Genomic DNA, 13,808 nt, shown 5'->3' with positions numbered 1-13,808 from the left:
AGACACAGAATCCAAAGCAGGCTCCAGGCTCCCAGCTGTCAGCACAAAGCCTGATGTGGGGCTGGAACCCCCGAACCATGAGATCAACCTGAGCCAAAGTTGAACACCCAACTGAGCTACCCAGGTACCCCAAGAGAATATAGCTTAAAAGCTCTCATCACAAAGAAAAAAATTTGTAACTATGTGGTGATGGATATTAGCAAGACTTACTGTAATCATCTGCAATATATAAATGTATCAAATCATTATGTTATATACCTAAAACTAATACGATGTTATATGCTAATTAGATCTCAATAAGAAAAATAAAGCAAAGGAGTAGAGAAAAAAAATCAATTAATTTGACCATTTGTATAAAACAAATTCTTTGAAAAATACAATTCACCAATAAGTTGATAAAAGAAGAAATATATACAATTTTAAAAGTTAGATATCTATTAAAGAAATTAAATCTGCTTAAAATCCTTTCCCTAGAATTGTTCTTCAATTTGTAAAGTATGGGGGCGCCTGGCTGGCTTAGTCAGAACACCATAAGACTCTTAATTTCAGGAGTCATGAGTTCAATCCCCACACTGGGTGCAGAAATTACTTAAATAAATAAAAACCTGAAAAAAAATTGTTTTAAGTATGAGACTTCATTGTGGATATGTAAAAGAATATCTTTATTTTCTGAAAACATCTATTATATAAGGGTCAAAACTATGATGCCTATAATTTACTTTTAATTCAATAAATATATCTGTAACATATATAAATATATATATATATTTGCGTGTACACGTATGTATAGATACAGAAAATAACTGAAAAATGAATACACCACTTACACACACACCCCACATAAGTCTTTTTTTTAATTATTATTTTTTAATGTTTATTTATTTTTGAGAGAGACAGAGACAGAATGCGAGTGGGTTAGGGGCAGACAGAGAGGGAGACACAGAATCTGAAGCAGGCTCCAGACTCCGAGCTGTCAGCATCGGAGCCTGACGCAGGGCTGGAACTCATGAGCTGTGAGATCATGACCTGAGCCGAAGTCGGACACTCAACCGACTGAGCCATCCAGGCGCCCCAAGTCTTGAATAAATAATAGCAACCAAGCCCAGTGATATTAAAAAAAAAAAAAAGAAAAAATAAAGGATACATTGCAACTAAGTAGGTTTATTTTAGGAATGCAACGGTTACATTCAAAATAATAATTAGGGTAGAAACCTCAAGTCTGGAGGATAATGACAGCCACCCAATTTCAAATCTCCTCCACATAATCTCTCAAAACCAAAAAAACAAACAAATGAAAAAATTGAAGAAGCAAATAAAACCACACAAGATCCACACCTTAAGCATTACTAAGAAAAAAGAATACCCAAAAAAAAAAAAAAAAAAAAAAACCTGAGAGTACCATGACCTTCAGATTATCTGTAAATAGGGAAAGAAACCAAATTACAACAGAGCTCCGAGGACCCCACTATCGCAGGCCCATGAATGTGGAAACCGGAGGAGAAAGAGCTTAAGAGATCCCTTAAAAAAGTACTCAGGGGTACACAGGACTTAAACCAAAGAACAGGAGAAAAACAAAACAAAACATAAATATCCCCAGAAAGAGAAAATCCACTTAAATGTCAAAATACGAAACAGAGATTGGGACTTGGTAGTTGAAAACATAGGCTATAAAGAAAGACTTGAATGAAAGTCAGTGGAACCAAAAGTGAGAACCTCGGTAAAGCTTTTCTTCCAGGGAAGAATCAGACATATAGAAAAGGGCGTGGGTGGGGTAGCAGTAAAGGGAAGCAGGGAATAACAGAAAGAAGAGAAAGATAAGGAGCCTATAAAAACAAAAGAGAAACACAGCTACTCCCCCATCCGCATCCATGAAAGAAATTGCACAGAAGAGGACATCAACTGGAACCATGACCCTCACAAGATATAACAATGGAAAAGGTAGACTTGATGCAATCAATGCTGTTAAGAGATCAAGACAGCTATCACCTCTGGAGAAGTAGTAACTGGAAAGGAACATGAGGAGGCTTCAAGAGTGCTGGTCAAGTTCTACTTGTTGATCCAGGAACCAGTTACACAGGCGTATTCCATGTGTGAAAATACATCAAGCTACGTACTTACAAAATGTACTTTTCTATATATTCAATTAGAAGTAAAACAACAACAACAACAACAAAATATTGTTTGTTCCCCACAGAATCTAAGTGTGAGAAACATATATGAGAAAACATATAAACAACATATATTTTTTTTAATAGACTGGGGAAGAAAGCATATTTGTGTCAGTGTGGGGTCAGGAAGGGAAGTAGAGGATGACATTTTAATTCATTTTGTTTCTGCCTCAAAACTCCTCATTTTGGTTTACTCTGCTCACATTCTATGGCTATGCTGTTTAGTTTGTATGGTTCATCAGGGATAGCTCTGCCCATCTTTTCGGGATAAGTAAACCAGCCTATACCTAATTAGGTTATTTCCCAGATAGAAAAATGAGGTGAAGGCACGTGACCTATGTTTTTGATTTGAGCTATAGGGAAAACACCCTCTTCCTCTAGGACTCATTTTACAGAGGAAAAAGCCTCTGTAAACCTAGAGCAGCTTAGGGGTTATCTTTCACACCACCTGGAGATAAAAGCAAATAAGAGAAAGGGTTTGAGAGTACAGGGCCATGTACAAAGATAAGCAAACAGACATAGAGACCAGGTGATACTCCTTGAACACCTGAATCTAGAGATATGGAAGCACTCATTCATGTGGGCTAAAACACTTTTGTGAGTTTCTATGTGAGCGTCTTTGCATTGGTTTTGTTTCCTGTAACTCAAAGAGTCCACAATAACACAAAATTTGAAAGAAGGACTGATCTAAATACAGGATAATTTAAAAAAACAACTCTTTTCATTTGTGACCATCCAACCAGAGAATCAGAAGTCTTCTCTTAGTTCATTCTGGCTGCAAGAAGAGAACACCGGGGACTAGGAGCTTATAAAGAGAAATTCATTTCTCACAGCTCCAGAGGCTCAAAGTCCAAGAGCAAGACTCCAACAGATCTGGTACCTGGTGCAAAGTGGGTTCCTCACTCATTGATGGCTGTCTTCTATATCCTCACATGGTAAAACAAGCAAAGGGGCTCTCCAAGGTCTCTAATGGGCACTAATCCCATCATGAGGGCACAGTTATCATGGCCTAATCATCTCTCAAAGGCCCCACCTCCAAATACCTTCACACTGAGGATTAGGGTTACAAACACTTCCTAGACAACTAAAGAAAGGAAACATGAAAACAGTAGGGGCACCTGGGTGGCTCAGTTGCTTAAGCATCCAACTTCGGCTCAGGTCATGATCTCACGGTTCGTAGGTTCAAGCAACGCATCGGGCTGTGTGCTGACAGCTTGGAGCCTGGAGCCTGCTTTGGATTCTGTGTCTCCCTCGCTCTCTGCTCCTCCCCCACTCACGCTGTCTCTCTCTCTCTCTCTCTCTCTCTCTCTCTCTCTCAAATAAATAAACATTTAAAAAAATTTAAAAAAAAGAAAACAGTAATGATGGGTGATTACAACAGGAAAACAGAATAGGTGGTATATATAAATAGTTTCAAATCTCTATTTTTAAAATCATAGTTTTCCTGTTTTAAAATGTTTTCTTCTAGCCTGTTTTGAAACAGTTAAGATGTAAAAATGTCTTGAGATGCCTGGGTGGCTCAGTTGGGCATCCAACTTCGGCTCAGGTCATGATCTCAGGGTCCGTGACTTCGAGCCCTGCATTGGGCTCTGTGCTGACAGCTCAGAGCCTGGAGCCTGCTTCAGATTCTGTCTCTGTCTCTGTCTCTGTCTCTGTCTCTCTCTCTCCCTGTCTCTCTCTGCCCCTCCCCCACTCATGCCCTGTCTCTCAAAAATGAATAAATGTTAAAAAAAAACATTAAAAGAAAAAAATATAAAAATATCTCAGCTAAGGTAATTTATTGAATTGTAGTGTTTTATTTTTTTTTTAAGTTTTTAAATTTATTTTGAGAAAGAGACAGAGTAGACGAGCAGGGGAGGAGCAGAGAGAGAGGAAAAGAGAATCCCAAGCAGGCTGTGCACTGCAGAGCCCAATGCAGGGCTCAAATTCATGAACCACAAGATCATGACCTGAGCTGAAACCAAGAGTCAGATGCTTAACTGACTGAGCCACCCAAGTGCCCCTATAATATTTTATTTTGAAACAGAAAAGGCAGTAGAAAACTTTCCCAAAATATTCTGAATTTGCTGACTACTGCTCTTTGAAAAGATTGCGATTTACAGATTAAGATAGACAATTAGGTTCATACTTCAATGAGCAGCCCTTCTTTTCCAACTATTATATTACAATGATGAACATCAAGAGATACTGAAAGGCATAATTAGGTTTAAATATAAGATAAAAATCTTTGTGGCAAGTGGAATTTATTCCAGGAATGCAAAGGTGGTTCAATGTAAAGAAAATCAATGTAGGGTGAGCCTGGGTGGCTCAGTCGGTCGGGCAACCTACTTCAGCTCAGGTCATGATCTCGTGGTTCAAGAGTTCGATCCCTGCACTGGGCTCACTGCTGTCAGCGTGGAGCCTGCTTCAGATCTTCTGTCCCCCTCTCAGATCCTCTGTCCCCCTCTCTCTCTGCTGCTATCTCATTTGCTCTCTCCCTCTCTCAAAAATAAACAATTAAAAAAAATCAATGTAATATACCACATTAACAGAATGAAGGAGAGAAAAAAAACACATGATCATTTCAATTGAAGCAGAAAAAGCATCTGACAGAATTTACCATCCTTTCATAATAAAACCATTCAGAAAACCAGGAACAGAAAGGAACTTCTTCAACATGACACAGGGCATCTATGAAAAACTAATAACTAACATCATATCATACTCAGTGATAAAAGACAAAAAGCTTTCTCCCTAAGATCCAGAACAAGACAAGGATGTCCACTTTCCCAATGTTAGTGAACATTTCATTGGAAGCCCTATCTAGAGCATTAGGCAAGAAGAGATAAAAAGGCATCCAAACTGAAAAAGGACAAGTAAAACTACATCTGTGCACAGATAACATAATCCTACAGAACTCCGAAGAATCCACCAAAACACTACTAGAGCTAATAAACGAATTCAGCAAGTTGCCACCACATACAAGATAAAAACACAAAAATCAGTTGCATTTATACACCAAGAATGAACAATCCAAAAAGAAAATTAATGAAACAACTCCAATTACAATAGTATTCAAACAAATAAATAACTAGGAACAGATTTAACCAAGGAGGTAAAAGGCATACACAGAAAATTACAAAACATGGCTGGAGGCAAATAAAGAATATCTGAAAAGGAGCACCTAGGTGGCTCAGTCAGTTAAGCGTCTGACTTCAGCTCAGGTCAGGATCTCACAGTCTATGAGCTCAGGCCCTACATCGGGCTCTGTGCTGACAGCTCAGAGCCTGGAGCCTGCTTCGGATTCTGTGTCTCCCTGTCTTTTTCTGCCCCTCCACCACTCATGCTCTTTCTCTCAAAAATAAACATTAAAAAAATTATTTAAAAAATAGTATCTGAAAACATGGAAATACATCCTGTGTTCATGGGTTAGAAAACTTATTTTTGAGATGGCAATTCTACTCAAATTTATTTACAGATTTAATGTAATCCCTATCAAAATTCCTAAGGGGCGCCTGGGTGGCTCAGTCAGTTAAGCGTCCGACTTCAGCTCAGGTCACAATTTCGAGGTCCGTGAGTTCAAGCCCCGCGTTGGGCTCCGGGCTGATGACTCAGAGCCTGGAGCCTGCTTCCGATTCTGTGTCTCCCTCTCTCTCTGCCCCTCCCCCGTTCATGTTCTGTCTCTCTCTGTCTCAAAAATAAATAAATGTTAAAAAAAAAAAATTCCTAAGCCTTTTTTGCAAAAACGGAAAAGCTGATTTTCTTAAAAATAAAAGAGAGAGAAAGAAATATTAAAAAGTAAATAAAATGTCAATTACAGCTCATTTTTTTAAAAGGTCATTTTCAAATTTATATAGACTTGTCAGGGGACCCAAACAATCAAAATAATATTGAAAAAGAACAAAATTCTCAAAGAAGATCATAAATCAAAACAGCTACGAGCACATGCATTAGAAAACAATATGATTACAACACCATTCCCTATTAAAAATATAGCTTTCGATGTTGTTAGCCTTACACTATACCATATTTTGTAGTGAACTAGGCAATCCCTAAAGGTAATTGTCTAAAGGGCTAGACAATATTTTCACAGTATCTTCAGAGTTAACAAACATAATAAACAAGTCTAATCATTTTTTTGAGAGAGAGAGAAAGAGGAGAGTGTGCATGCAAGCAGTAAAGGGAAAGAGAGAGCATCTTAAGCAGGCTCCATGTGGAGCCCAGTGTGGAGCCCTACACAAGCTCAATCTCAGGACCCTGAGGATCACGACCTGAGCTGAAATCAAGAGTCAGATGTTTAACCAACTGAGCCACCCAGGTGCCCCTATTTTTAAAGTTATACATTTTCATTTCTGAAATTCAGCAATAAGCAATCAAGTGACTTGCTTCCCTTTATCAGACATTAACTTACTACTACCTTTCTTATATATCCACCCATTCCAAAATTTTTCAATGTTTGTTTATTTTTGAGAGACAAGAGAGAGAGCATAAACGAGGGAAGGGCAGAAAGAGAAGGAGACACAGAATCTGAAGCAAGCTGTAGGCTCTGAGTTGCCAGCATAGAGCCCAACACGGGGCTTGCACTCCTGAAATATGAGATCATGACCTGAGCCGAAATTGGATGCTTAACTGACTGTCCATTCATTCTAAATCAAACAAGTTTATACTTTGGGTTTCTTAATATTTGAATAACTGTTATTCAAAGGAATAAATCAATGGCCCAAATTGCCTTTTACAGTACTCCAGTATATATCATTATGGATGCACGGAGACTAATCACCTTCATAGGGCCTAGACGCGTTCTAGAACCAACCCTACAATTCTAAACTAGTGCTCAAAGGAAACCTAGAAATATACATGGGTTTGCGGTCTCCCAAGGAATTCTATTCCTCATTATGGAAAGGGCAAAAAGAATAGTCAAGACCCCAGAAGAGACCCAGAAAGATGTAGTACTCCAGCACACTGGTCACAGTTTTTTAAGTAAGTCTGGATATCTCTGAGTGTCTAGCACACATGTACCCAGGGCCAGGGTAAACTAAGAAAAGTGGCTTTGTATCATTTAGTGTACCGTTTACTAGGATGAGAATTACTGAAGACTGTTTGCACCTCTTAGCTGAGTGGTAACATCAGTAATCGTCTCAGTCTCATTAATAGTCTCAAATCATCCAGGAATGTTTTTCAATGTGAGATTTATAATGCATGTAGAAGATTTAAATAGAAACAAAGAGAAGAGAACTTATTTTGAAGACCCTTCATTCAGTTCTATATTTTTATTAAAAGACTATTTTATATTCACTATCACAATACCTAGTACATAGTACTAATAAAAGCTTGTTGAATGCTCAGTGGAAAGATAGATGGCTGAATGAGCATGGGTAGAAGGAAAAAAACAATGAGTATCAAAATAAAGTTTAAAAAGATTTGATACTCTTGGGGTGCTTGGGTGGCTCAGTCAATCGAGCACCCGACTCGTGGTTTCAGCTCAGGTCATGATCTCATGGTTCGTGAGTTCAAGCCCAGCATCAAGTTCTGGGTTGACAGCACAAAGCCAGCTTGGGATTCTCTCTCCCTCCTGCTGCCACTCTCTCTCTCTCAAAATAAACAAACTTAAAAAAAAAAAAAGAGTTGTTGCTTCTCCATTTTAAAAAGCTACTCTAATTAGGGGAGAAATGTATGAGAAGTAACATGGCACAGTGGAAAAGAAGACAAGATTCAAACTCAGAAAGACCTAAATATTTACATCTTAGCTGAAACTCAGTGACTTGCATTGTTGAGCAAATTGCCTACTTTATGTAAGCATAGTTTTCCCCACCTATAAAATGGGGATTACAGTATCTACCTTACAAACACAATAAACCAGCAATTTTGGCACCTAGAACAAACTAAACAAAACCAGTTCTCAAATCAACTCTGTAATTCATAATGTAGCCCACAGATGGGTGTTACTAACAATGCTCGCCATCTGGAAGCTTCCTGTTTTAAATAATTATTCTTGCTAACTAGGTGCCAAGCTTTTAGAATCATTACATTAAATGTTTGCACCCTCTAAATTTTAGTGTCCTTAGACAAAGCCCAGTAAGACCAGCCATAGTTCAGCTTATAGGCTTGTTCTGAGCGTTAAAAACAATGTTCAGAAAAATCCCTTGTACAGTGACAGGCATGTAACAGATGATAAATTATTGTTATTATTTAAATATTTTATTAATACCTTTATGTCATCCATTTGTCACTCTACATTCTCACAATTATTCTAATAAACCCTCAGAGTATATAGATTAATCATATCAGGCCACTGCAGAAATATATAAACAAGACAGAAGTGAAAGGATATTTACTAGAAACATCCTCCTCAAAGATTCAAGTTGATTCCTTCGATCTTGATTTTTGGATTTTCTGTTTTACATACATAAAGACCTAATGACTTAGAAAAATAGAGGGTACCTTAATTTCAGGAGCCATTCTAGAATGAGGAAGCAAGGGAAACATCAGGTTCAAAAGGAGAATTCAAAGTTACCACTATCAGAGTACGTTTCTTTGTTGGATGGGCAAATAGAACTGCTGCTATTGTGTTCTGCCTCTAGTCTCAGCTGTGCAAACACCAGTTAAGTAAGAAAAACATCAAGCCATCTTTATCAGATCTACAAACAACCCAGATAAACTCCTTTAGGATGAATAGTTAGGATGAATAGTTAGTATTTAGAATAACAAAATTTGCCAAATCATAAGAACACCTATATAAAGAAGCACTCCTACTTAGCTCTGAAAGATCATTTTCTCTGAATTATCAGATATCCAGAAATAATGATTTTATTACAGAGTATATCAAACCAAACCACGGTCACAGAGAACAATTCTATTTTCTTTTTTTTTTACTCACAGGTAACCATTCTTATAGCAAGAGTTAAATTTAAATGATTCATAGGTATTACTGGTTATAGTGATGTTTCAATAACAGTTTTCCCACACTAAAACAAATTTTCCCTAAGAAAACATCTCTTCTACTCACAAGTGTCAAATCAGCTCACAAGCCAGAGCCCCCAATTTCCCAACAAATTAAAGAATAAATCCATCATACTCAACATTACACTCAATGGTGATTAGCTGAATGCCCTTCCTCTAAGAGCAAGAACAAGACAAGGATGCCCATTCTCACCACTAGATTCAACATAGTACCAGGCGTGCCTGGGTGGCTTAGTCGGTTGAGTATCTGATTCAGGCTCAGGCCATGATCTCGCAGCTCCTGAGTTTGAGTCCCATGTCAGGTTCTGCGCTGAAGCTCAGAGCCTGGAGCCTGCTTTGGATTCTGTGTCTCCCTCTCTCTCTCTGCCCCTCCCCTGCATGCACTCGTCTCTCTCTCTCTCTCTCTCTCTCTCTCAAAAATAAACATTAAAAAAAATATATATGTATACACACACACACACACACACACACACACACATATATACATATACAAAGATTCAACATAGTACTAGAAGTCCTAGCCAGAGCAATCAGACAAGAAAAAGAAATAAAAGGCATCCAAATCAGAAAGGAAGAAATAAAACTGTCTCTATTTGCAGTGGCAAGATATTACACATAGAAAACCCTGAAGACTCCATCAAAAAACTGTTAGAACTAATAACAGATGAAATCTGTTACAAATCATTGCTGAAAGAAATTGAAGACAAAAATAAACGGAAAGACATTCTACACTCATGTATTCAAAGAATTAGTATCGTTAAAATGTCCATACTACCCAGTGAGATCTACAGACTCAATGCAATCCCTATCAAAATTCCAATGACATTTTTCACATAAGTAGAAAAAAACAATCTTAAAATTTGTATGGAACCACAAAAGACCCCAAATAGCCAAAGCAATCCTATGAATAAAGAACAAAGCATCTCCTGATTTCAAACTATATTACAAAGCTACAGTAATCAAAACAGTATGGTATTGGACACATAGATCATTGGGACAAGATAGAGCCCAGAAATAAAACCACGCATACATAGTCAGTTAATTTATGACAAAGGAGCCAAAAATATACACTAGGGACAAGACAGTCTCTTTACTAAAAGGTACTGATAACAACCACATGCAAAAAAAGTAACACCATACCCCTATTTTACAGCATATACAAAAATTAAAACAGATTAAAGACTTGAACATAAAATCCAAAAACATAAAATCATAGATAAAAACGGGGGGGGGGGTAGCTTTCTTGGCATGTTTTTTTTTTTTGGATTTGACAGCAAAAGCAAAAATAAACATGTTGGACTACATCAAGCTACAAAGATTCTACACAGCAAAAGAAACCATCAACAAAATGAAAATGCAGTCAACCAAATGGGAAAAAATATTTGCAAATCATATATCTGATAAGGAGTTAATATCCAAAATATATAAAGAAAACATAATATCGAAAAACCTAAACAATACGATCAAAACATGAGCAGAGGAATTAAAAAGATACTTTCTCAAAGAAGTCATAAAAATGCCAAACAAGTACATGAAAAGTTACTTAACATCACTCATCATCAGGGAACTACAAATCAAAACCATAATTTGATATTACCTCACACCTGTTAGAATGTCTATCATCAAAAAGACAACAGGGGTGCCTAGGTGGCTCAGTCAGTTAAGCATCTGACTTCAGCTCAGGTCATGATCTCACGGTTTGTGGGTTCAAGCCCCACATCAGGCTCTGTGCGGACAGCTTGGAGCCTGGAGCCTGCTCAGATTCTGTCTCTCTCTCTCTCTCTCTCTCTCTCTCTCTCTCTCTCTCTGCCCCTCTCCCACTTGCACTCTCTCTCTCTCAAAAATAAATAAACATTAAAAAAAAATTTTTAAAGACAACAGATAACAAGTGTTGCAGAGAAAAGAGAACTCTTGGACACTGCTGGTGGGAATGTAAAATTGGTGCAGCCATCACAGAAAACAGCATGAAGGTTCCTCAAAAAACTAACAATAGGACAACCATATGTTCCAGAAATTCCATTTCTAGGTATTCATCAGAAGGAAACAAAATCACTATCTCAAAGAGGTATCTGTACTCCCATGTTCATTGCAGCATTATTTACAATAGTCAAGACACATACACACACACACACACACACACACACACACACACAAACACACATAGGAATATTATTCAGCAATAAAAAAAAAAAAAAAGGAAACCCATTAGTGACATATATGGACCTTGAAGTCATTATGCTAAGTGAAATATGTCAGAAAAGACACAAACAGTATATGGTCTCACTTATGTGTAGAACCTAAAAACAACCAAACTCATAGAAACAGAAAAGAGATTAGTGGTTACCAAAGGCAGGGGTGAGGGATAAGGGGTGGTGGGTAAAGTGGGTGAAGGTGGCCAAAAGATAGGAACTTCCATTTATATGATTAATAAATGCTGCAGACATAATATACAACATGGTGCCTATAGTTAAAAATACTGTATCATGTATTTGAAAGTTGCTAAAAGAGTAGATCTTAAAAACTCTCATCACAAGAAAAAAAGAACTGTTAACTATGTGACAGAAAGGATATAACTAAACTTATGGTAATCATTTCACAAAACATACATATATCAAATCATTACTTTGAGTACCTTTAGTATAATGTTACATGTCATATGTCAATTATATCTCAATAAAACTGGGGGGAAATTTTTTTAAAACCAATAACGTCCATGTGTCTGTTAGGAGGTAGCTTTTACACTTTTAAATATGAACCAGAAGCACTGCTCTGATGCTACATTTAACACATAGTTAAAAGTATAACCACAAGGACTGAAATAAAGGTTATTTTACATATTGATTAAAAATTAGAATTCTGTGATTGTGATTCTCACAGTTTGTATGAATAAAAAATTGAATAAACAAAAAAAAAGACTAAAAAGCAATTAGTCAAGTATAATTTTTTAGTTCTTACGGCACATTAACAACAAAAACCAATCCAGGGCAGGAATGAATATTGTGGTTTCAGAAAGACAGGCATATGTTAAATCGGAAAAACATGTTTAAATGGTAACATTCCTTAAGACAGAAGTCTACTATATTTAGTATCAAGTTCTGGTGAGAAATAATTCACCATCATAATCACAAAATAACTACCTAAATGATATTTTTTTGTTATTTGCTGATATGGATCCATAATTCTCATTTTGAAGTAAAGATTTTTATTTTTCTGGTGCCATCAAGTGGCAACATTATGAAGTACTCTAAGTTTAAATGCAAATAACTTTAGACAGAAAAAGATCACATTGATGTATCTGTGTCAGTTAAACACTAGTGACTTTTTAGCACAAAATTATCTTTAAAAAAAAAAAAAGAAGGGAAAATATCAGAGCTAATTGCAACTTATCCCAATTTTAAACTCCCAACCCAAAATGAGAGTTAAGACAAAGAAGAAAAATGTGCAGATCTTTAAAGACCAGAATGTTCTACTAGCAAACAAAAAACCCCAACTGACTATATGACACTACCTGAAAAACAAAAATTTGTGGGATCCTTGGGTGACTCAGTCAAGCATCCGACTCTTGATTTCGGTTCAGGCCGTGATCTCACGGTTTTATGAGTTCGAGCCCCATGTTGGGCTTTGCACTGACTCTGTGGAGCCTGCCTGGGATTCTCTCTCTCTCCTCCCTCTCTCTGCCCCTCCCTGGCTCGTGCTCTTTCTGTCTCTCTCAAAATAAATAAATAAACCTAAATAATATATATAAAAAAAAGAAAGAAAAACAAAAATTTGTATCAAAATGATGTATCAATCAAACCAGGAGAAATACTCCCTCCTGAAACCCTATTAACATGGCAGTAAAAGAATTATTTTTAAGGCAAAAGCCCCCAAGGACAAAGAGACTCCAAGAGAAGACTGCAACAACAACATTTTACAAAATGAAAATAGATGGATGCGTGGTTATTGACTTAGGAAGCTCAAGAAAGCTGCCTGATTTATATGACACTGTAAATTAGTTTGGGAACGTGTAGCACTGGGTAGCTTGGAAATGAGAGTAAGGGCCAAAAACAAGCGAATTAGTGAAAATTCTGGTTAAGAAACACTGATGCCACCAGATACACTCCCTCTTCCGGTCCATGCAGCCAAGTATTCATCGTCTACCACATTAGAAGGCTGAAAGTTTAAACTCTCATAAAGCAGAGCACTTCTGGAGGACAGGACACCAAGCATGGTGAGGGCGGAAGTACTACAGCAAAAAAGGGTTCATGCTACAGGAGACTATGGTCATCGGAATGGTTCTAACAAGTCAAAGATGACAGGAAAACAGTAAAAATGATGATATTCTGGAAAGAAAACCATCAAGAAGGTCTTATCAACCTTCAGCTTTTGTGTCCACAATGTCACGTAACTAACTGTGGTATGCTTTACTCTGTTTTTTTTTTTTTTTTTTTAATGTTTTTATTTAGAGACAGAGAGAGAGCATGAGCAGGGGAGGGGCAGAGAGAGAGGGAGACACAGAATCCGAAGCAGGCTCCAGGCTCTGGGCTGTCCGCACAGAGCCCGACACGGGGCCCGAACTCACAGACCATGAGATCATGACCTGAGCTGAAGTCGGACGCTTAACCGACTGAGCCACCCAGGCGCCCCTTACTGTTTCTTGTAAGGAAAAGACAAATGACTTAAAAAATCTGAGGCAAAAAAAAAAGGTTAAGTTCTACTTAC

General features: G+C 37.4%; 1 protein-coding gene across 9 annotated transcripts in view; it reads right to left on the bottom strand.

Annotated features, from left to right (window-relative positions):
* Positions 1 to 13,808, bottom strand: part of RPS6KC1 (ribosomal protein S6 kinase C1) — a 322,126-nt gene that overhangs the window by 252,482 nt on the left and 55,836 nt on the right. The gene's annotated exons all lie outside the window — the stretch shown is intronic.

The sequence above is a fragment of the Herpailurus yagouaroundi genome, unplaced genomic scaffold (assembly GCF_014898765.1).
Source record: "Herpailurus yagouaroundi ecotype Mexico unplaced genomic scaffold, PumYag 195, whole genome shotgun sequence".
Taxonomy (NCBI): domain Eukaryota; kingdom Metazoa; phylum Chordata; class Mammalia; order Carnivora; family Felidae; genus Herpailurus; species Herpailurus yagouaroundi.
This window is presented reverse-complemented; position numbering and strand designations above follow the sequence as displayed.